The sequence below is a fragment of the Coffea arabica genome, chromosome 11c (genome assembly GCF_036785885.1).
Source record: "Coffea arabica cultivar ET-39 chromosome 11c, Coffea Arabica ET-39 HiFi, whole genome shotgun sequence".
Taxonomy (NCBI): domain Eukaryota; kingdom Viridiplantae; phylum Streptophyta; class Magnoliopsida; order Gentianales; family Rubiaceae; genus Coffea; species Coffea arabica.
The window spans coordinates 18,274,628-18,299,203 of record NC_092330.1 but is presented as its reverse complement, the minus strand read 5'-3'; the positions used below and the strand labels follow the sequence as shown (position 1 = coordinate 18,299,203).

Sequence of the window (24,576 nt, the reverse complement as noted above, 5' to 3'; positions counted from 1 at the left end):
TATATCGGCCATTTTCGCACACCACATACATTCTAGGCCATTATCAACAGCAAGAACTGACTCCAAAATTCCTTGTTTCTATCAATCAAATGCCTCTACTTTTTCCAAGCAGACACAACCAGGCCCATAAAATGCAGCAAAAATGTTAAGAAGGAAACCTGCGACAAGTACATACATGATGCTTCAATTCTGAGCAAATAAAACCCTCATCAGTCAAACAATTGACGCGACCATTGCTGTGCAATTCTTCATACCAGTAACCAGGAAATGACTCAATGCATTTATAATCAACAAAATGAAAGGCAGCAAGGTAATGGAGCAAGCTCATCTATCCTCAACTGCAATTCGACAAAATATGAATATCTACTTCTAACTCAAACACTTTCGAGAGAGCGTATCGAGGTCCAGACATGTCAACAAAACAGAATCACTTAACAAACTGTCCACCCATTTTATTTTATTAGCAACAGTGTAGCTCAGCTGAACCACACACTGGGTAAACAGCAAATTGGACACTTGAAGTTAATCAGACCCCAAAAATCCATCGGAAACACAGACATTTAATTCAAATTTTGGCTATTCGGACAAAACAAGAAGCCCACCGAATGTTCACCATCATTTTTCTTCATACGTAGACATAAGCAAAACCATCTTCAAGGGGGATTCTCAATTGGGCATTTTATCAAACAGGTTGTAAGTATCAAAATTCCACAAGATTCTTTGCTCAAATTGAAGTCATAACTGGCCCCAAGAATGACCAAAAATCAAGAAATTACAGCCCAATCAATACATAAACATACGTATGCTAAAAAAAACTTGAACAATCAACGGGACAATTGCAATAACAGCCACGGCAGACATGCTCAGAGCTTGGGGAGGAACTAAATTTTAAAGAGGAAACTTACGGTAAAGAGGAAACTTACGGGGCCCTTTAATTTTCTGAAACCTAATTGAACCTGGATGGTGGTGGCACGGGTGGTGGTTGAGGAAAAGAGGAGGTCTGGCGGCTGCGGCATTGGAGAGATGGTGGTTGGAGGTGGTAGTACCGTGGCAGAGTTTGGATTCCTGCGGTGGATTCCAGTTAGCCGAAGCCTTCCACTGTTTCCTTCTTCTTATTGCAGCCGAAGCTCCCTCTCCCCAAACGCATTTCCTTGGTGAAGATCCGCTGATGGCGGTGGAGGATTGACGATGATAGGATCGGTAGCAGCCGACGGCGGTGGCTTCATTGACCTGAGCACTGGAGGGTTTGCGTTGATTGGCAGCCATCAGCGTGGCCATGGTGGACCGATGATGAAGGTGAAGGTGGTGCCCGGACAAACCTTTGCCGCTGCCAGTAGGAGTGATGAATCCAGAGCCCTTTTGGTCATTGGACCACCTGACATGGCCCCTTTGCTTCCTCAGCTTGCCTCTGCTCACCGCACTCTTCAGCAGCCATTTTCTTCCTTCAAAACCTGCCACCAGCCCGTAGCCTCTTCCTTCAGTTTTTCTGTTTTTTGTCTGTTCCTTTGGCCGAAGACTTTTCTCAGTCGTCTTCTTCCTCTCACTCAGCTTACCCTCTGTTTTTCTTCCCTTTCTAGCCGTTTCTTCCTCTAGCTCTCTCGCTTTTTTCTTGCCCGTCGCCCCTTTGATTTTTCTTTTCCCCCAATTTTGCCGTAAGCCTCGTTCAATTCCTCTTTTCCTCTTAATTTTTCTCTGCTTTTTTTTTTAGCTTTCTTCTCCCCCCCAGCCGACAATGCCTACTGCTTCCCCCTTTTAGCCGTAAGCCTCTTTCTTTTTCCCTCTTTTTTTTTTTCAAAAACAAATCCTATCTTCAAGTGTTTAGGCATCTTGCCACCTAAATGATGTGTTGTCAAAAAAATCAAAGGGACACTTGTCCCTATACATGCACCCTCCATTTGTCATTTCATTTTTTTACTTTTCCCTTTTTCTTTTCCTGAAATCTAATATGAAGACAAAACAAAAATAAATAATAAAAAAATACAATAAAGACCCTAGAATTGAAACAAATAAAACCTAAATTAAATTAATTAAACAAATAAAAAAAAATCAAAAATTTGGTGTCTACGCAATTGCAACAATAAACAAGTATATATCATGTTAGGGCAAGTGCGATAAAGTACACTCTTGCCCGATCAAACAAATTACATATCATTAAATCACATTGGTCAAGTATTGAAAATAAGTGTCCAGTTCAATCAGGGATTTGGAAGCACTCACCAAAGGTCTAGTGCCTCTCAAAAGTCATGTTCAGGTCCAACTCCTTGTTTGGAGTCCAAATCTGCGATAAAATATCATTTGCGAATGTAAAACTCTCCAGAGTTCGAAACATAAGAGTTTCGTTTCAAGAAAATCAAGTAAATGCAACTCGTTTAAGTAGTATTTAAGATACTTATCAAATTTTGAAAAATTCATGCTCACTCTTAAAACTTTGAAACTTTGAAGCAATTATACTTTGAACTACCATTTGAGTCGAAGAAATGGAGAAAATGTATTTCTTTTAGTCGTAAATTTCATTTTTCCAAGGGTACAAGTTTTGTCCGAATTCTAACTTATATACCTCGATAAAAGAAGACGCAAATATCCTAGATGGTTCAAGTGGTATTCGTCCTTAAATCCTTACCTAGTCGTCGAGTGCAAATTTGGGCAGCACATTCTTTGTATTTACCTATTTTCCAGCCATTTATGGCTTCATTCTTTTCCTCAATTTGTCACAAACACACAGATAATCTCATTACAATAGCCATTCAATAGGCTCAATGTCATACAATTACAAAACCAAGCTAGAAAAGTGGCCGGAAATAAGGTTTAAGACATAGAACAAAAAGACAAGTTCGACATCTCTTAGTGTATTGGTCACAACTGAAGCTACGCTTATCGGATTGGGATAAAATTTATACCATTTTGAAGCAAATCCAAAGGGCTACAACTTTGATGAAGACAACTCAACCCATTTCATAGTGTATCTAGGTTAAATTTACAAATTACAGAACCAGAAGGTCCTTGTCAGTACAGTTGTTAGTACTGAATTCAAATGACAATAACTCATGCTACACAATTCCGTTTAAGGTGCTTTTAGTTGTGTTGGAAAGCTGAAATATAGGGCTAAAAGTTTTGTGTTTTGGTCAAAGGCTAATTTGATACGGATCAAGGTGAAACAAATGCAGCCAAAATGAGGAAATGTCAAAATTGTCCACAAAACTATACCTATGGCAGCAAGGGTAATTTTGTCCTTTCACATGATACAGTACTCAGATTGAGCTGAAATTTTGTAGGTACCTATAAAACATTATTTCGTACAACTTTCATAGTTTGAGCTAAGTCTAATTTTGTGACATCCCCACCTCTCCCTAGGGCGAACCCTAGGGTATCAGCGGACTGCCTGCCCAACTCTCGCCGGGACTCAGTCGATCAAAGAACTAGCAACTCAAAATAACTGGGAAAAAAACTTCAAATTAAATTGTACAATCCTAATAACACATAACTATCAATCATCTTTCCAAACTTAATACGGCAAGGTAAGAGTCACACTTACCATTTCATACTACGAATTACATAACATAAGTCAAACTTAGAAATTTAAGCTTACAAAAGTAAAAGGTAAAGTCATCTTAACAAAAGTTACAAGTTCAAGCAAAACAAAGCTAAGAAAGCTCTTGACCGTTAGTCCATCCCCGATCTGTTAAGGAAAACAAAGGGAGTGGGGTGAGCTAAAGCTCAGTGAGGTTCCAAGTAAAGCAAGTAAACACATAGCCAAATTAAGGCATAGAATAATTCAAATAAATACCGTATGATACAATAACAATTAACCACAATTCAAATCAAGGATACGGGTGGCTTTCAAAAGCCAAAATCCCCTTGAGCTTGATCATAAATGTCTTCGTTGACACTCCGTCAACACTTGTATACACAGAATATTAAGTCCGTAGAACACCACTTTCACCTGCCTCCGTCCACCAATCAACCCCCCACCGGGCCCGCACTTCATAAACAGTAGTTAGGTAATACTCGAGTATACCGGTTTCAGTGAACAGTAAACAGTCCTCAAGGTTTATCGGCCTTCTCGACCAAGCCCTGGCCGGCTCGATAGAACCGACTCACCTATGAGGTTGGGTACCCAAACAGTAGTAGTAGTTGATGGGATATCACCCAAACAACTCAAGCACAGTCACATATAGAGAATTCACATTTCACAATAACAGTATACAGAGCCTCAGTGAAAATGAAGGAGGACGAGTGCGATAAAGTACACCCTCGCCTCCACTTTTATCAAATCAGGGTTTGGCTCAAACAGTCGTAAATCAAGTATTCAAATATTTCACATAAGCAGGTAGCAGGTAGTGGAACACTCACCTGTCAATCAAAAGAAGCAATCGATGTCAAACGTCTTTGTTACGGTCACCTTCGTTTCCCAAACCTAGGGCAACGAGTGAAATCGTTAACAATTAGATTCATGCCCCACTAGGTTAGGCTTAATAAGAGACCAAGTGAGTAGTCTAAGCTACTTAATCCGTCATGCAAACAAGGTCCAAACCATGGTAAAAGTTCATGAGAAAACAAGTTTAGTAGGTGCATGAAGGTTTGGCAAAAGAAAAGTTCCAATTATGCTTAAGGATTTCTTCTCGGGTTGCACAGTCATGCCCTGGCAGTCTTAGGAAAACGGTCATAACTCACTGTAGAAAAGTCGAAATTAGGTGCCGTCAGTGGCGTTGGAAACTAGACTCGAAGGGCTTTCCAACGGTACCAAGCTCACACCGTGGTTCATCTCCTATCCACAACAGTAATTCAGATAATATGGCTGTTTTTCCAACCCTGGATCAACATTAATCCTATACCAAACTACTCTAGTTCTAGGGCTAACTTCATTAGTTTTGATTCAAATTCACCCAATTCACTCCTCAAGTGATCATATACAAGGATTCAAGTCACTTAGGATCAATGGAGTTCACAATATAACATACAACCTGATTTAAGGTAGCCATAATGATCCCATAACTACAAGAGTCCTAAAACAGTCTACTAATGGTTCAAAATCACCACTTTACTTGCTTCAACTCCATTCCAACTTGCTCATAGGCTTAACCAATATTTAACCTAGTTTATTAGGCTTGATTATGACATAATTTAACAATAAGATTGAGGGAAAATCCCTCCTACAAGAACCGGCCAGCCTAGACAAAGCAACCAGCCCACACTTTTCAACATTTGTTCAATCTTCATCCTTGCATGTTTTCTACTCAATCATCATATCAAGTGGTAGTTCTAGCTCAAAAGAGGTTTAAAACATAATAATACCTCATAAACAAACATGAATAAGAACCAAACATTTCATCAAACACTTGGTATACATACTAAGAAACCTAGCTACTACTTGTTTACTTCAAGAAACTAACTCAACATCTCAACCAAATAACTTGTATCTTTGCTATTAACACTTCAAGTGCATGATCTATCAAAAAAAATCAGGATTTAAAGAACATATACCTCTCTTATAGTGAGCTTGAATCACCAAAATCACTTCACCAAAGTAAGTCTTCAAGCTTGGATCAAACACTTGGAGTTGTAGGAACTCTCTCACTAATTCAGATTTTCTCTCTTGATTGTTGTTCTTGGTTTGCTAGAGTAAGAAAACAAGTTTATGGAGCTCACTCTCTCTCTCTCTTGAAGCCAAGAAATTCGGCCAACACAAGCAAAGAAAAGGCCTTGGCTAGTTTAAATAATCTTCTAATCTTGGTTCCAACAAGATACTTGGTTAAAGTTTAGCCACATGTCCACTTACTTGTCCAACTCTCTCTTAATCTTTGACTAATGGTGTCTTAACCTTTCCAAATGCACCAATAATATTTTAACACCTCTAACTAACCTTTCCAAGTGCACCAATAATACTTTAACACTCCTAACTAATCTTTCCAAGTGCACCAATCATATTTTAACACTTCTAACTAATCTTTCCAAGTGCACCAATAATACTTTAACACTCCTAACTAATCTTTCCAAGTGCACCAATCATATTTTAGCACCTATAATCCTACATGTAAGATTTCTACCACTAATATAAAGACACTTGGTAAAATGTAAGTGGTGCATTAATTAAAATTATCTTTAAAAAAAATGTTTTACTACAAGTAAAAGGAATAAAGTGTAATGCATGAAAATTATTATAACACCTAGAAAAGCAATTGTAATGGCATGTAATATATGATTTAAATCCTAGAATAAGGCAATTAATTGAGGAAATTGTGTTTTAAAATGAGGGTTCTCACACTCTCTCCCCCTTAAAGAATTTCGTCCTCGAAATTCTCACCTTCATCATTGAATAGCTTAGGGTATTTGGCGCGAATGTCCTCTTCCACTTCCCAAGTAGCCTCCTCCACCTCATGGTTTCTCCACAAGACCTTTACCAAGGATATTTGCTTAGTCCTCAATTCCTTCACTTTTCGATCTAAGATTTGCACTGGTCTTTCCTCGTAGGTCAAAGATTCATCAATGTCAATTTCCTCTGGCTTCAGTATATGAGTGGGATCTGGATAATACTTTTTCAACATGGACACGTGAAATACATCATGAACCCTGGATAGACTTGTTGGTAACTCCAATCGATATGCCACGTTTCCAACTCGTTGAAGGATTTTGAATGGTCCTACGTATCTTGGATGAAGCTTCTTTCCTTTTCCTGCCGTGAGACTTCGAAGTGGCGTAACCTTCAAGAATACCTTGTCCCCAATCTCAAACTCCAAGTCTTTTCGTCGATTATCAGCGTAACTCTTTTGTCGACTTTGCGCTGTCTGAAGTCTCTGACGTATCACTTTCACTTTCTCATACGCATCCTCGATCCATGGTACTGCAACTGGGTCTAAAACTCTTCTCTCTCCTACTTCATCCCAAAATATTGGTGATCGGCACTTTCTTCCATAGAGAGCTTCATACGGTGCCATTTGTATTGAAGAATGGTAACTATTATTGTATGCAAATTCAACCAGAGCCATGTATTGTCCCCAACTTCCTCCAAAATCTAGAATACAGGTCCTCAACATGTCTTCAAGTGTCTGAATGGTCCTCTCCGATTGTCCATCAGTTTGGGGATGATAGGTAGTACTAAAATTCAGCTTGGTCCCTAAGGTTCCTTGTAATTGTTGCAAAAAACGAGACACAAATCGTGGGTCTCTATCAGACACAATGCTCACAGGGACTCCATGTAACCTCACAATCTCATCCATGTATAATTGGGCCAATTTCTCCATAGAATATTTCATATTTACGGGTAAGAAATGAGCAGACTTGGTCAACCTGTCTACTATTACCCAAACGGCGTCGTGACCTTTCTGGGTACGGGGTAACCCTGATACGAAATCCATAGTAATATGTTCCCATTTCCACTCAGGGATTTCCAGAGGTTGTAGAAGACCTGAGGGCTTTTGATGTTCAGCTTTCACTTGTTGGCACACCAAACATTTTTGGACAAACTGAGCAATTTCCTTCTTCATCTTATCCCACCAATACAGCCTTTTCAAATCTTGATACATTTTATTACTTCCAGGATGCACTGTATACTTGGACCGATGTGCCTCTTCCAAAATATCTCCCTTTATCATTTCATCCTGTGGTACCACTATCCTATCACGAAATTTTAAGATACCTTCGGAACCCACGGTAAAGTCTTGTAACTCTCCTTTTTGCACTTTTTCTGTCCACTTTTGCACCATCCGGTCATTCCTTTGAGCCTCTTTAATTCGGTCCAACAAATCAGATCTTACTGTAATATTGCAGAAAATTACCCTCTGTCGGTCTAATTGCGGGTTCCATTCACTCACTTCTTCCAACAAATTCCATTCCTTAACCATCAATCCGGCTATTTGCACTTGTCGGCTTAAAGCGTCCGCTACAACATTAGCCTTGCCTGGGTGATAATTAATGGTACAGTCATAATCTTCAAGAAATTCCACCCACCGACGCTGTCTTAAGTTTAACTCCTTCTGAGAGAATAAGTATTTCAAACTCTTATGGTCGGTATACACCTCAAAAGTCACTCCATATAAGTAATGCCTCCACTTCTTTAATGCAAAAACTACAGCGGCCAGTTCTAAGTCATGAGTGGGGTAATTTCGCTCGTGGGGTTTTAACTTCCTAGAGGCATAGGAAATTACGCTCCCATTTTGCATTAGAACACACCCCAAACCTTCCCTTGAGGCGTCCGTATATACCATAAAACTATCTCTCCCATTTGGTAAAGCTAAAACAGGTGCCGACGTTAACCTTTTCTTCAATTCCCGAAAACTAGATTCACACTTAGAATTCCAGACAAATTGACCATGCTTTTTGGTCAGGTCGGTTAAAGGACCGGCTAACTTGGAGAAATCTTTGATAAACCGACGGTAATACCCGGCTAAACCTAGAAAACTACGGACCTCAGTCGGGTTTTCCGGGTTTTTCCACTCAGCTATAGCCTCCACTTTCACTGGATCCACAGAAATTCCATCTTTAGATATTATATGCCCTAGAAAAGAAATTTGCTCCAACCAAAACTCACATTTGCTAAACTTGGCATATAACTGATGTTCCCTTAAGGTCTGCAAAACTATCCTCAAATGCCGTTCGTGTTCCTCTCGAGTCTTGGAATACACCAAAATATCATCGATAAATACTACAACAAATTGATCCAAGTAGGGTTTAAAGACTCGATGCATTAAATCCATAAATGCAGCAGGGGCATTCGTTAAACCGAAAGGCATCACAGCGAACTCAAAATGACCATATCTGGAATTAAAGGCAGTCTTCGGTATATCCTCTTGCCTAATTCGTAACTGGTAGTAGCCTTGCCTCAAGTCCAACTTAGAGAAAACTACTGCCCCTTGTAGTTGGTCAAACAATTCATCAATGTGTGGTAAGGGATATTTATTTTTCACCGTAACATCATTTAGGCCACGATAGTCAATGCACAGTCTTAAACTACCATCCTTTTTCTTAACAAATAACACTGGCGCCCCCCACGGTGACTCACTTTCTCGAATAAACCCTCGTTCTAACAGATCTTGTAACTGCAGTTTCAACTCTTTAAGTTCGGCGGGGGCCATTCGGTATGGCGTTTTTGCAATGGGAGCAGTTCCAGGTACTAAATCGATCTTAAATTCTATTTCCCTTTCTGATGGCATCGATTTCAACTCATCGGGAAAGACATCAGGAAATTCATTCACTACTAAAACATCCTCCAGTTTCACTTTATCTCCAGGAGTATTAATTAAGAAGGCTAAGTAGCCTTGCGCCCCCTTACTCAACAACTTTCTGGCTCGGATTCCCGAAACAAGTGCAGACGAGGCTAACCTACCTCTCACGTCTAACCATAAAGTTGCCTCTCCGGGTATCGAGAATTCTACCACCTTTGTTTTACAGTTCAATTGGGCGTTATAACGGGCTAGCAAATCCATGCCTATAATTACATCGTATCCCTTAAGGTCTAAACTTATCAAGTCACCCACTAACTTCCGTTCTCCTACCCAAATCTCACAATTTTTATAGACCATATTGGTAATCAGGCTTTGATTCCCAGTGGGTGTTTTCACTTCTAAATCATAGGGCAACTTAACAGGATTCACAGCAATACCACACATAAAGGCAGGATTCACAAAAGAATGGGTTGCCCCAGGGTCAATCAAAAGTTTAGCTAAACGGTGGAATATAGGGATCGTACCTTCCACTACTTCCGAGGAATCCGGAACTCGCCGGTGGTCCAAAGCAAAAACCCTAGCAGAGGTTTTGGGTCGACTAGTACTGGTTGTAGGTTGCTTAGGGTTTGACTTTTCCGACTGGGTACCCCCGTTCCCGTCACGATTCTTAACAGGGCAAGTGGCAATCTGGTGTTCAGAACTTCCACAAACAAGGCACTTTTTCAACTTTTTCCAGCAATTGTCTTCGGTATGATTTGGCTTACCACAATATCCACAGCTTACACGTGTGGTGGGTGCGGGAACTCCTTGGGAGCCAGTCTTCTGTTGTCCCTGTCCCCTTCCACTTTGAGCTCCTCTAGATGAAGCTCCTCCTCTTGGTATCCTTGTAATTCGACCTCCACCCGCACCTCTTCCAAACTTCGGAGGTGGCACATTCTGATCACTTCGGCCAGGAGTACTGGTAGATGTACCACGCTTCTTAGCCTGAAAGGTCCGAACTTGAGATCGGGCCTGCTCCACACGTTGAGCCTTTTCAAGCGCATCTTTAAAGGTGTCAATTTGAGCGGCAGCCAAATCCTTTTGGATTTCTACATTCAAACCTTGTATAAACCGCCTTATACGCTTTTGCTCACTTACCACCAATTCTGGGGCAAACTTGGAAAGTCGGGTGAACTGCGTTTCATATTCTGCCACACTTGAAGTGCCTTGGCGCAGTTTAATGAACTCATCCTCTCTTTTCTCCTGAATTAAGGGTGGAAGGAATTTCTCATTGAATTCCCTCGTGAAGTTTAACCAGGTACGTGGGGTTTGCTCCCTTTCCCACTTGGCCCTTACTACGTTCCACCAGGAACGGGCCGCGCCTTCTAGCTGGAAAACGGCAAAGGTAACTTGCCTCTCTTCAGAGTAATGCAACGCGGCGAATATATCCTCCATTCGCTCGAACCAATTCTCGGCAACTTCAGGTTCAGGTCCTCCAAGAAATTTTGTAGGAGCAAACTTTTGAAACCGCTCCAGGGCCCTATCCTCGCCTACTTCGAGGTCCCTTTGTTGGTTACCAGGTACTTGACCCTGCTGGTCAACCAAGCGGGCCAACAAATCAGTCATTCGATTAATAGCTGTTGCTACTTGGTCCCCTCCATCACCTCGGGGTTCCTGGTTTTGATTCGCCACCGAACCTTGTTCCTCCCCTTGATCTTGGACTTGCCTGGGTTCTCGTTCACGGCCCCGAGTACGCCTTTGTCTAGTCTCCATTATTACTCAGTGGCCTAGTCCCCAAGTACGATAACTAACCGGGTAAGCAATATGATATATGATAGATGCTCATATGAAAAGTCAAGTAAGAAATGAAAATCGAAAACACGACAAGCAAGTGAAATGCATTGTAGTTAAAATTAATGACGGAATAAAGCCAAAGGTCAAAAGTCAATAGTCAACAGTCAATAGTCCAAGATCAAGATCAACAGTCAAAGTATTATACATTAAGGGACTTATAGCAGTCATTTACAAGCTAACGAAACCAAAATAGCAAGTACGAGTCCCAAAAGTACAGATATAGTCATATCAAGCAAAACCTAACACGAGTAGTCAAAAGAGCTATACAACCACCAGGTCACCACATCCCCTAACCTGTCTATGTACAATGTCAAAATCATCCACTATCCTAGCCAAATGGTGAAGACCTAGTCAGTGGCGGAACTAGCTGACCCCCCACTCTCAGTAGGTTCATCTTCTGAGCCAATGTCCATATAAGAAGCCTCATCACTTGCTTCTCCTAGAAGGTCGTCACAAACATTCAGAATGGACTCCGCCCTAGTCCTCACCTTCATTGTCCTAGTCACCATGCGTTCTTGAGTTTCCTCCAACTGTGCGCAAAGATCGTCAATCCTCTCTTGGCCCTCAACATTATCATACTCGAGCTCTTTAATCTGCTCGGCTTGCATCTTATTGGCTTCCTTTAGTTGCTTCACTTCGGCTTCAAGCCTAGCATTATCCCTGGCAAGCTCCTTACGCTCTTTTACCACCGCCAATACCACTTCATTAGGGTAGCCATAAATATCACGGCACTCGCAACGCCTATAGCGGTTTGACGGGCTCCAATAAACTCTAGATCCTCCAGGCCGGATTTGATACTTAATCACGGGAAGTGCTCCTTGGAGCTTCTCACAAACAGGACTATCACTACGGCCGCTAGGTCCGTCCATCCTACACAAAAGTGTAGATAAGCTTTAGTACTCTTAAGGGAAAATAATGAAATATAATCCTTAAGTTGGAACTTCTAATTCGCCCAAGCTAATTCAAACCTAAGCTCTGATACCAACTGTGACAGCCCCACCTCTCCCTAGGGCGAACCCTAGGGTATCAGCGGACTGCCTGCCCAGCTCTCGCCGGGACTCAGTCGATCAAAGAACTAGCAACTCAAAATAACTGGGAAAAAAACTTCAAATTAAATTGTACAATCCTAATAACACATAACTATCAATCAACTTTCCAAACTTAATACGGCAAGGTAAGAGTCACACTTACCATTTCATACTACGAATTACATAACATAAGTCAAACTTAGAAATTTAAGCTTACAAAAGTAAAAGGTAAAGTCATCTTAACAAAAGTTACAAGTTCAAGCAAAACAAAGCTAAGAAAGCTCTTGACCGTTAGTCCATCCCCGATCTGTTAAGGAAAACAAAGGGAGTGGGGTGAGCTAAAGCTCAGTGAGGTTCCAAGTAAAGCAAGTAAACACATAGCCAAATTAAGGCATAGAATAATTCAAATAAATACCGTATGATACAATAACAATTAACCACAATTCAAATCAAGGATACGGGTGGCTTTCAAAAGCCAAAATCCCCTTGAGCTTGATCATAAATGTCTTCGTTGACACTCCGTCAACACTTGTATACACAAAATATTAAGTCCGTAGAACACCACTTTCACCTGCCTCCGTCCACCAATCAACCCCCCACCGGGCCCGCACTTCATAAACAGTAGTTAGGTAATACTCGAGTATACCGGTTTCAGTGAACAGTAAACAGTCCTCAAGGTTTATCGGCCTTCTCGACCAAGCCCTGGCCGGCTCGATAGAACCGACTCACCTATGAGGTTGGGTACCCAAACAGTAGTAGTAGTTGATGGGATATCACCCAAACAACTCAAGCACAGTCACATATAGAGAATTCACATTTCACAATAACAGTATACAGAGCCTCAGTGAAAATGAAGGAGGACGAGTGCGATAAAGTACACCCTCGCCTCCACTTTTATCAAATCAGGGTTTGGCTCAAACAGTCGTAAATCAAGTATTCAAATATTTCACATAAGCAGGTAGCAGGTAGTGGAACACTCACCTGTCAATCAAAAGAAGCAATCGATGTCAAACGTCTTAGTTACGGTCACCTTCGTTTCCCAAACCTAGGGCAACGAGTGAAATCGTTAACAATTAGATTCATGCCCCACTAGGTTAGGCTTAATAAGAGACCAAGTGAGTAGTCTAAGCTACTTAATCCGTCATGCAAACAAGGTCCAAACCATGGTAAAAGTTCATGAGAAAACAAGTTTAGTAGGTGCATGAAGGTTTGGCAAAAGAAAAGTTCCAATTATGCTTAAGGATTTCTTCTCGGGTTGCACAGTCATGCCCTGGCAGTCTTAGGAAAACGGTCATAACTCACTGTAGAAAAGTCGAAATTAGGTGCCGTCAGTGGCGTTGGAAACTAGACTCGAAGGGCTTTCCAACGGTACCAAGTTCACACCGTGGTTCATCTCCTATCAACAACAGTAATTCAGATAATATGGCTGTTTTTCCAACCCTGGATCAACATTAATCCTATACCAAACTACTCTAGTTCTAGGGCTAACTTCATTAGTTTTGATTCAAATTCACCCAATTCACTCCTCAAGTGATCATATACAAGGATTCAAGTCACTTAGGATCAATGGAGTTCACAATATAACATACAACCTGATTTAAGGTAGCCATAATGATCCCATAACTACAAGAGTCCTAAAACAGTCTACTAATGGTTCAAAATCACCACTTTACTTGCTTCAACTCCATTCCAACTTGCTCATAGGCTTAACCAATATTTAACCTAGTTTATTAGGCTTGATTATGACATAATTTAACAATAAGATTGAGGGAAAATCCCTCCTACAAGAACCGGCCAGCCTAGACAAAGCAACCAGCCCACACTTTTCAACATTTGTTCAATCTTCATCCTTGCATGTTTTCTACTCAATCATCATATCAAGTGGTAGTTCTAGCTCAAAAGAGGTTTAAAACATAATAATACCTCATAAACAAACATGAATAAGAACCAAACATTTCATCAAACACTTGGTATACATACTAAGAAACCTAGCTACTACTTGTTTACTTCAAGAAACTAACTCAACATCTCAACCAAACAACTTGTATCTTTGCTATTAACACTTCAAGTGCATGATCTATCAAAAAAAATCAGGATTTAAAGAACATATACCTCTCTTATAGTGAGCTTGAATCACCAAAATCACTTCACCAAAGTAAGTCTTCAAGCTTGGATCAAACACTTGGAGTTGTAGGAACTCTCTCACTAATTCAGATTTTCTCTCTTGATTGTTGTTCTTGGTTTGCTAGAGTAAGAAAACAAGTTTATGGAGCTCACTCTCTCTCTCTCTTGAAGCCAAGAAATTCGGCCAACACAAGCAAAGAAAAGGCCTTGGCTAGTTTAAATAATCTTCTAATCTTGGTTCCAACAAGATACTTGGTTAAAGTTTAGCCACATGTCCACTTACTTGTCCAACTCTCTCTTAATCTTTGACTAATGGTGTCTTAACCTTTCCAAATGCACCAATAATATTTTAACACCTCTAACTAACCTTTCCAAGTGCACCAATAATACTTTAACACTCCTAATTAATCTTTCCAAGTGCACCAATCATATTTTAACACTTCTAACTAATCTTTCCAAGTGCACCAATAATACTTTAACACTCCTAACTAATCTTTCCAAGTGCACCAATCATATTTTAGCACCTATAATCCTACATGTAAGATTTCTACCACTAATATAAAGACACTTGGTAAAATGTAAGTGGTGCATTAATTAAAATTATCTTAAAAAAAAATGTTTTACTACAAGTAAAAGGAATAAAGTGTAATGCATGAAAATTATTATAACACCTAGAAAAGCAATTGTAATGGAATGTAATATATGATTTAAATCCTAGAATAAGGCAATTAATTGAGGAAATTGTGTTTTAAAATGAGGGTTCTCACAAATTTGGCCTCCATCATGGCCAAACAGAACCAGTTAGAACAGGGTAAGATGAAAACCCAAATCTAGAATTTAGTGATTTTAAAGTGTAAACTTCACCTTTCTAGCTTAAACCACTACTACAACTTCCTATACGAGATTATATACACCATACACCATCAAAACAATAAGAAATATAAGTGAACCATTCAAAACCCTAACTCAAAATTTTAGCACCACAAGCATCAAAACCCCTTAACTAGGTATCACAAGGCGAATACAAGTTACTACACAACTTCAACAATACTGAGGGAAAGGAGGAAGATGAACAGCTATAATACCTCAATAAAAGGCTTGCAAGAGATATCCTTCACCTCTCTTTGAAAAATTTAGCTCCCCAAGCTTCCTAAGCTCCTAATTGAGAGATTAATCGGTTTAGTTTCCTTGATTTCTCACTCACATGGATTAAGCTCAAGATGAAATGGAGTTTTCTTCCTCTTGCTCTCTCCCTCAAAACTCACGGCTGGAATGCTGAAATGAGGAGCAATGTGTGTGATTTTTGGTGATAAATATGGAAGAAATTGATTGGTCAACAACCTTTGGATGACCGCCACTTGTCGCCATGAGATTAACTCTCAAATTTTTTTCTTTTCCTTGTGTTTTTCTAGTCAATAATTTCGGCCACTATGAGCTAAGAAAGGGGCTGATATTTTGCACTAATTTCAATGATATTTCATGGTAAGAAAGTGATGGTCAAGTGGTGTGTTCAATCGATAGTGAACGATGTCGCGCCCCATTTTTTGATAAAATAAATAAATGGTTTTAAAAAATGTATTTTGTGATTGGAAAATGAATCGTGATTTAAAAGAAAAATGGGTCTAAATGGGGGTTTGAGAATGCGACGATTTGACCCAAAATTATAGTTTAAAAAGGGTTTTTTGAAAAATACGGAGTCGCCACTTGGTAATGAGTTAAGGTGTACCAAGTCACCAAAAAATGTATTTTTTAAGAAAAATAGGAAAAAGTAGTGAGAAACCCTTTTTAAACGACTCCTAGTCTACGTAAACCAAAGAAAAAGGTTCGGGAGTCACATTTGACAAAGGGGAAGGCAAGGATAAAATCCAAGGCACCCCTTTGACCTAGCCAAGGCTAGTTGCATGATTTAATCAAAGATTTTCTTGTTTTAACCAAAGAATTTATTACATTTGGGTGCACTACATGAATGCAAACCCTAGACCTAGGGGTATTGGGGGAAATTTCTCTTCAAAGGTTGAGTGGTGCCAATCACATTAATTGTGAAGCCCAATAACGATCCTTTGAAGAAGTCACGAATAATGCGAGTGGGATGCAAATGAATGGAATGCATGTATGCAATGTGAGGACATGAGTTTGAAAAAGTAATAAAAAACAATAAATATGTAAATGAAAATGTGCACGTGAGTGGGCAAGGTACGGTATGTGAAATGATAATGTGAAGTGCATGTGTGCAAGTGATGATAAAAGTGTTCGTGTGCAAGTGAAGAAACATAAAGGTGCACGTGTGCAAAATGAGAGGAAAATGAAAGTGTGATGAGGGTATAAAATGGTAGAGTGGATTTAAAAATGCATGAGCCTAGGGAATTCATGCATATTGGGTACGGGGAGACCTAAATCGTGACTCAATTTGCCCTTTTATAGAGGGAATACAAGCGTGCTAAGGCTTAGAAAAAGCCACACTCGTCTATATCCCATATTTAAGGGGACTCTCAAGCAAATGAACCCTATAACTAGCATGAAATGCAAAAATCCTAAAATGGAGGGAAAAGGGGTTCGCGGGGCATGCAAAATGATAAAACTAAAAGAATGCATGACATGTAATGAACATGCAAACATGTACTAACGAGGGGAAATCCCTAAGGGTCTAGCGTTGGACTAGCCCATTCTATGAATTCCGACTAGCGTTGGACTAGTGGAAACGTACATTCATCCATCACATTCATTCAGGCTATGGAAAGCGAGTAGACATGCCAAACACTTATAAACCCATAGCACATAACATTTAGCATGCTCGACTAGATGCAAGGCCCTAACGAAGCAAGTTAACACGTAGCACGTAAGCATGCAAGTCACACAAAGCGATTAAGGCCCTAACTATTACATTATTGGGGGTAGAAGGCCTACTACAATCTAAAAGGGGGAAAAGGAATAAAATAATTAAATCCCTAACTATTACAAGCCAAGAGGTGTACACATACCCTATAAAGAATAACTTAAATAAAAAGCAAAAGTAAATGAAATGAATTAAGGAATTAAGGAAAAGTTAAGAAGAAAAAAAATAGACATGCAATTCTCATTTAGCACATTGGATCACATAGGTGAGAGACAAAAAAAGATAAAAGAAGTTATACCTCCCTTGAAATGGAACTCTAATGGAGTGAAGTCACTTATTAATCCTCCAAAATAAAAGAAATGGTCAAAGTACCAATTTATTTGGGAAAATTAAAGAAAACATGCAAACACAGGTTCACATGGTCACGAAGCTCTTAAATTCATGCATTAAGTGCAATTTAAACAAAGCATGGTAGTCAATTGAAACAAACAAGCAATGGAGTTGTAAAATTAAAAGCTACCAAGGACCAAATTGAGGAAATCATTCAATTGATTGGGTCATAGTAGGACAAGAGGAGACTTGGGGGGCCAAAGTGTAATTTTTGGAAACATTTTTCCATGCAAATCCATGCAAAAGTGGCGTGAAAGCATTTTACAACAAACATTTCTGCTGAAAGTTTTCTGCAATTCGGCACTTTCTGCAATTCATAAAATCCAGCTTTCAAATGCCATCAAATCCAAACAAAACTCCCACACAATCCTCTCACTTTGCAACATGAAATTTGTAGATTTAAACACCAAAAGTCTGACCAAAGAACATGCAAATTTGAACAACTCAAACAAGTTCATGCAAAAACTTACAAAACATTTCTGCAACAAGAGGAGATTTTCAACAGCCAACCCAAGCTTTGGAAACTTGAGCAACCTTATGCGGCAAACAAAAAACTTAACAAAGAAAAGGATCCAACCTCCTAGCACCCACTAAAATGTCGTAAACTCAAACTCAAAATGCCATTTCATGTATACAAAGGAAGGAAAGAAATCTGGAATTAGAAGCAAACTGCCGACCTTAGCTTCATTCAAGAAACAAAACAAAACTCTCCCACTATTCAGGATTTTTAGGGAGATCTATCTTACTTGGCCAACATTCAAGCTAGTTTATGTTTCCTTGGATTCAAAGACTGCAGACTCAACACCAAAACATTTCATTTTCTTCCTTCAACATAAGATTAAACAGCACTTTATGTACAAAACTCGGTGAGCAGAGAGGAAACAACAAGAAAAGTGCAGCAGCTTTTATTTTTTTTTAAAAATTCAGCATAGATATATTCGTGTGTGAGAACTCAAACAAACTATACACATTTGACAGCCCAAACTGAATGTAATTCGCACAAGACAAAAGCTGGAAATTGACATGATTAATCAAACTTCAATCAAAAGCTGAAGTTTAATGCAAACAAATACTAGATAAAGGAGCTAGGCAGAAATGTAGACATGCAACTGATGAAGCGTCTGAAATTTCTGGTGCCTCTAGATTTTAGCAAACTCATGCAACAAATACCAAGACCCCAAACCAGAACCTTATCCGTATGCTGGACTTTGGAACAAAGGGGAGAGGGAAAATAAAATGACACCAGTGCAACATGAAATGCAGCAGGGAAACCAAAAGAATACAGCCAGGAAACATCAACACTCCCTTGAGATGCCGAACCAGAACATTCGAGTAACATCTCAACTCTCGGACCATAAAGCAAAATCATCACTCAGTACAGGAGAAACCATTTCATTCTCTTTTGACAGCCAAGAAACATCACTTAGTGCAAAATCATCTTCATGGCAGCAAACAACAACAAAACATCAAACAAGCCACAGCTTCAGCAATCAAAGAAAAGAAAATCTGATGTACACATAATATTGCAACAAACCGTGAGTTGAGCTTGTTGCATCAGATTTTCAATGCACCAATCTCCTTCCAAAAAACATATGAAAGACCCAACCACTACAGAGAGCTAAAGTGCAACCTCTGCTGCAACAAGCTAAGAACTTCAAACTCATTGCAGCAGATTTGTACGCGCCAATTTAAGCGCAATGTAAACCGACCCCAGGCAACAAGATTATCAAGGGGGGACAAAACAGATTTGATAGGGAAAGTTTCAGTATGAACCCAGCAGTCCATGAACGGTCAAAAATGGAAAAAAACATTACCTTTAGCCTTTTAGAAAGGCAGATCAAAGCTTGATATGTTCGGAGGGGGAAGTCTTTGCTTAGCCACCGTCAAAGTTCTGTTCTTTCTGGCTCCGCCACTCCCCTTCCTTTCCTTCAACTTTACGGCTTCCTCTCCTTCCCACGGCTGTTCCTGCTTTCTTTTCTTAGTCCCCCATTTCTGGTCCTTTTCTGCGTTTTCTTGCCGAAGCTTTCCTTTCTGGTTCAGATCTCCTTCATCCTCTCTAGTTTTCTCTCTCGTTTCTTCAAGCAGCCGCCCCTTACTCCTAGCTCTCTATCTTTCGGCTCTCTCCCCAGAAATTGTCCCCTCTGCCCAAGCTCTTTTCAGCCGTCCTCTATCTCAGCCTCTTTTCTCTGTTTTCTGCCGTCACTCCAGTCTCCAAAACCCTCCTCTCGGCTGCCTTTTCTTTTGTTGCCTTCTAAAACTTATCCCCTCTCCCTTTTGCGGCTCTCAATCTCCTTCTATTTATATGGTACCTTCAACCCTAAAACCCCCAGCCACTTCCTCTGAAATTGCAGCCAAAGGGCTGCCAAGTCCTTCTTTGCAAGCTGCGAAAAAAACGCAGCTTGCATGCCGCGGCTTGTTTTCTTTTTCCTTTTTTTTTTAAGTAATTTAACAAAAATGATAATAAAATTAAGTAATAATAAAAAAACAACAATTTTATCTCAAAATAAACAAACTAAAACAACAAAATTGCCATTTTCAATCTTTTTCTTTCATTTTTCATTTTTCATCATTTTCCACTTTTTCCTTCCTTTTTTCTTTTTTTTTCAAAATAAATTAACAAAAATAAATCAAAATGCCAAAAGATTGAATTTGAACGTATTTTTGTGAACAATTTTCCCCTTTTTTTTTCTTTTTCATGATTTTTCTTCTTCTTTTTTTTTTCTTTTTCATGATTTTTCTACGTTAACTTAAAAATAAAATAAAAACTAGAAACTAAAAAAACTAAAAAGCAACCACGACAAATGAGAATAAGAAGTAAAAGAAATTGCACCAAAAATTTGGTGTCTACAGTTTGCCCCTCTTTGTCTGAGTTTTGAAAAAACTTGAGACAAAGAAGTAGACACCAAATACTTACCTGCGTTATTCGGCTGCGAATTACTCAAACGATGGGGACTGATCCCTGACAGGAAATTTTAAAATCGGGACTGACCCGAGACAGAAATTTAAACGGGACTGACCCGAACAGGAATGTAAACGGGATAGATCCAAACAGAAATTTAAACGGGATAAACCCGAACAAGAAATTTAAATGGGATAGACCCACGGGATAGACCCGGACAGAAATATAAATGGGATAGACCCAGACAGAAAATTTAAATGGGATAGACCCACGGATTTAAAATGGGACTGACCCGAACAGAAAATTTAAAATCATGGGACTGACCCATGTTTGTTAGTGATGCAAATGAAATGCTCACTAGTGGGACTGACCCACGGCTAGTGGCGAACGAAAAGGAAATGCTCACTAGTGGGACTGACCCACGGCTAGTGGCAATGAAAATGAAACGTCTTGACAATCGGACAGTGGGATCAAACCTGAGCCTGCCGTGATGTGGACGGTCAGCGGGATAGAACCCGGTCCTGCCGAGGTAAGCGGTCAGCGGGATAAAACCCGGTCCTGCCGAGGTTTGCGGTCAGCGGGATAAAACCCGGTCCTGCCGAGGTAAGCGGTCAGCGGGATAAACCCGGTCCTGCCGAAGTAAGCGGTCAGCGGGATAAAACCCGATCCTGCCGAGGTAAGCGGTCAGCGGGATAAAACCCGGTCCTGCCGTCCAATTGGTCAAGAAATTAAGTGTGATTGTCAAAAGGGGAAGATAGAAGGGAGCGCGGCGGGCGCTGAGAAATCGCCAACAAGAATTCAATGTGATTTTTCAAAAAACAAGAAATTGAATTTGATTTTTCCAGAAATCCTGATTGAGAGAAATCTTGTCAAAATAATTTGCCCCAGTCTCCCCCAATTTGTGCAACCGATCAATTGATTTGTATTATGGTTGCTCCTCCTTGAGACCTTGATTCGTAAGATTCTGGCTTCACGAAATCCCAAAAATTTGCCCCAGTATGGTGAATTTTCTGCAATTTTGAGTCCATAGTTGATGTTGTTGCACCTTTTGATCAGATTTGCTTGCAATATTTTTGATCTGCCTTTGTTCACCGGAGGACTCTTCCCGACACCAATTCCAGTGCGAGGTGTGATTACTTTCATCTGTGCATGCAATTTTTCCTGTGAAAGAGAAAAAAAACAAAGAAATTGCCACCACCATTTGATCCGTTTTCCTTCGAGAATCGTGTAAACATGAGTCTTTCGACGCCGTTATCAACTTTTGTTGCGGCAGCCGATTGAGTTGGATTTCTCACCCTGAGACTTTTCCGATTTTCAAATTGACCAGGTATGTGCTTTGCTATTTTGTGAAGTCTGTGTAGCTGGCTTGGCTGAATTTCAACTGTTCCCAAAAGATGACTGTAGACACCAAATTTTGAATAATTTTATGTAGCATCTATTTCATGATTTTCATTTTAGATTGCTTGCATTTTAGTTCGTTATTGTGTGTTTTGCACTTTTAGTTGTTATGATATTTTAGTTTTATTCATTTTCGCCCTTTTAGTTGACCTATTTCATTTGCTATTTATTCTTATTTACTTTTAGTTTTAGTTTTTAGTTTTAGCTTTTAAGTTTAAGATTAGCACAGAAGTTTTTAGAAAAAGAAAAGGAAAACATCAAAAAACATGTTTTAGTCATTTTTGCTTTTATTCAATGCTTTCTTAAAGGAAAAAAAAAAGGAAAAAGAAGAGAAATTCAAAAAAATAGGCTTTAGTTGGCTTGGAAAAATGGAAAGAAAGAAAAGGGAAAATTGGTCACAAAAATACATTCAAATTCAATCTTTTGGCATTTTGATTTATTTTGTTAATTTATTTTGAAAAGAAAGGAAAAAAGAAAAATAGCGAAAACTGAGAAAAATGAAAAAATGGAAAGTTGCGTTTTTGTTGTTTCTAGTTTATTTTTATCTAACGATAATTAAGTTGTTTTCGTTATTAATCATTATTGTTTTATTATTATCTTTTTTGTTGTTTAATTAATTAATTAGTTTCAAAAAAAAAATAGCAGAGCATGCACGCTGCAATTTTTTGCAGCGTGCAAAGGACAGCCACGGATAGCCATCGGATGGCTGGATGGAAAGGGAAGGACAAGCCTTCATCCTCACCATTGGGGTGAGGGTTTAGTGGCCTGGGGTTCCATATAAAAGGCAACAAGAAGGTTCAGCCGTGGGGAGGGGTTTTTAGAGAGAAAGAAACGAACGAACGGCAAAAGAGAAAAAACAGAGAAAGAGTGAACGGCAAAAGAGAAAGGAGAGGGGATAGAGAGCACGGCTGAAAGGAAAAATTCTGAAGGAAACCAGAAAAGGGGAAGGATCCGGAATATAGAAAACATCAAGGGGAGATTTCGGGAGTGTGGACGGCCAAGAAAAGTTGAGAAGCGAGAGAGAGAGCGAGAGAAAGCATGGTTGGCAGGGGCAGTTGACGGATGTAGAAAGAAAAAGGCTACGGAGGTTTTAGGTTGGCAGCTGAGAAACAAGAACCGAGTGTTCGTGAGGAGCAAAGGCGGAGGAGAGAAAGGGCTACGGGTAAGGAGAGAAAAAGGGCTTCGGTGAAGAAAACAAAGCATAGGAAAACTGCAAATTGAAGGAACCAGAAAGGAATCACAGATTTTCCTTGGCTCCCGAATTCACCATCGTCACCGACACAGCTGGGTAAGCTATTTGTCTGCCTTCAAATTCCAGTGTTAAATACGGATGACTGAAGTTCTTGGCTGTGTTTTTAGAGCAATTTATTTGGTGGAATTCCTATGTTGTTTCTGAAAAATTGCTGCTTTGTGTGTCGCTTGAGTTGCCTTGAATTTTTCAAATCATGTTGCTGCTAAAACATAAAGCCATCTCTGCCTGCTTTCCTTTGCATTTCATTTGACCATCTTTGGGTTTATGCCTGGGTTCTGTCGTGCGGAAAAGATGAAATCCTATGTTTGTTGGGGCTGATAAACCCGTAGGTTGGGCCTGGGTTTGGGAGAATAGAAGTGCCGGGTTCATTACATGAACTTTTTCTTTATGCACGCCTGTTTTGTGTCCTGTCTTCGTTATTTCATCTCTGGTTCTGTGTGGAGACCCGTTGGGTAACTTGTTTTGGCCTTTCAAGTACATGAAACAAAAGGAGTTTTCGCTGTTTTCTTGCATTTCTTTGCACATTTTGCTCCAGAATTTCTGTTTGACAAACACTAGTTGACTGAGTTGATGTTGGTGAATCATGTTAGAAGATTAGGATGGTGTCAATTGTTTAGAATCGCAAGTTATGTTTCTGTTTGACACAAGTTGCAGAAACCTACGCATGATTTCTTCTACAATGAGCTTAAAGCTCTTGGTCCTGTTGCAGCAACATGGGTCAAATGTTTGCTGTTTTCTTTTTCCGCTGGTCTAAATTTTGGAGTTTACGATTTCATTTGGATTTTTGGCCAAGTGCATCTTGGACATGTCGGCTGCAAGTTACATTTTCTCTGTTGAGAATTGCATCTCCTGCCATAGTAGTGAACCAAATCTGGAAAATTGCAGCAAGCTTTGATTGCAGAATGTTTCTTTGTTGCTTTGCATGAACTCCTTTATGAATTAACAATAGTTTTCCTTCTATGACTTTGTTTGCTTGGATTATGGTAGTTGTGCAGTTGTTAGTTAGTTCAAAGCTAGGAAGATTGATTAAGAATTTGTCTAATCTATTCTTGGTTGCCGAGACTTCAAAGTTTAGGAAGCAAAATTGAAAAAGCTTGCTGCACTCTATCTTCTTTTGCTGTTTTGGTCTTCATTCCACCCTTGATGATCAGCTCCCTTTCTTGATTCAATCATGTAATGAAGCTGCATGTTTAGTGGATGATGGATAGGTAGGATTTTGGTGTTGAATAAATCTGGTTTGCACGATTGAAATGGAAAGAAAAGCTGCGGCTGGAAAAATCTGCTGAATGCATGAGCTGCCTTCTGTCTTTGCATCAGTTTTCTTCTATATTTGAGTTTGTTTGAATTCTGAATGTGTGTGTTATGATGTTTAGATTAACTTTGGATGTTGTTTGAAAGGATTTTGATCAAGTTAGTGTTAAGGTTGACATATGTTTGCCGAAAATGGAAGCTGCACTAATGGTTTGGCTGCAGAAAGCTTTGGCCGAAATGCTTGATTGCAGAATGCATTGTTTACGTTTGTTGCATGAATCTGCATGGAAAGTGTTTCCAAAAATTGCTCTTTAACCCCCCAAGTCCCCTCTTGACTCACTATGACCCATGTAATTGGAACATTTAATCAAATTGATCCTTCTAAGTTTCTCTTTGTGCCACAAAAGACC

At 39.6% G+C, this 24,576-nt stretch overlaps 1 long non-coding RNA gene across 1 annotated transcript; it reads right to left on the bottom strand.

Annotated features, from left to right (window-relative positions):
* Positions 1-12,308: 12,308 nt before the first annotated feature.
* Positions 12,309-14,226, bottom strand: LOC113737836 (uncharacterized). The gene is made up of 3 exons (XR_003459993.2): positions 14,132-14,226; positions 13,001-13,064; positions 12,309-12,326 (listed from the first exon to the last, which is right to left on the bottom strand). It is a non-coding gene; the product is annotated as an uncharacterized lncRNA (long non-coding RNA).
* Between the last annotated feature and the right edge of the window lie 10,350 nt (positions 14,227-24,576).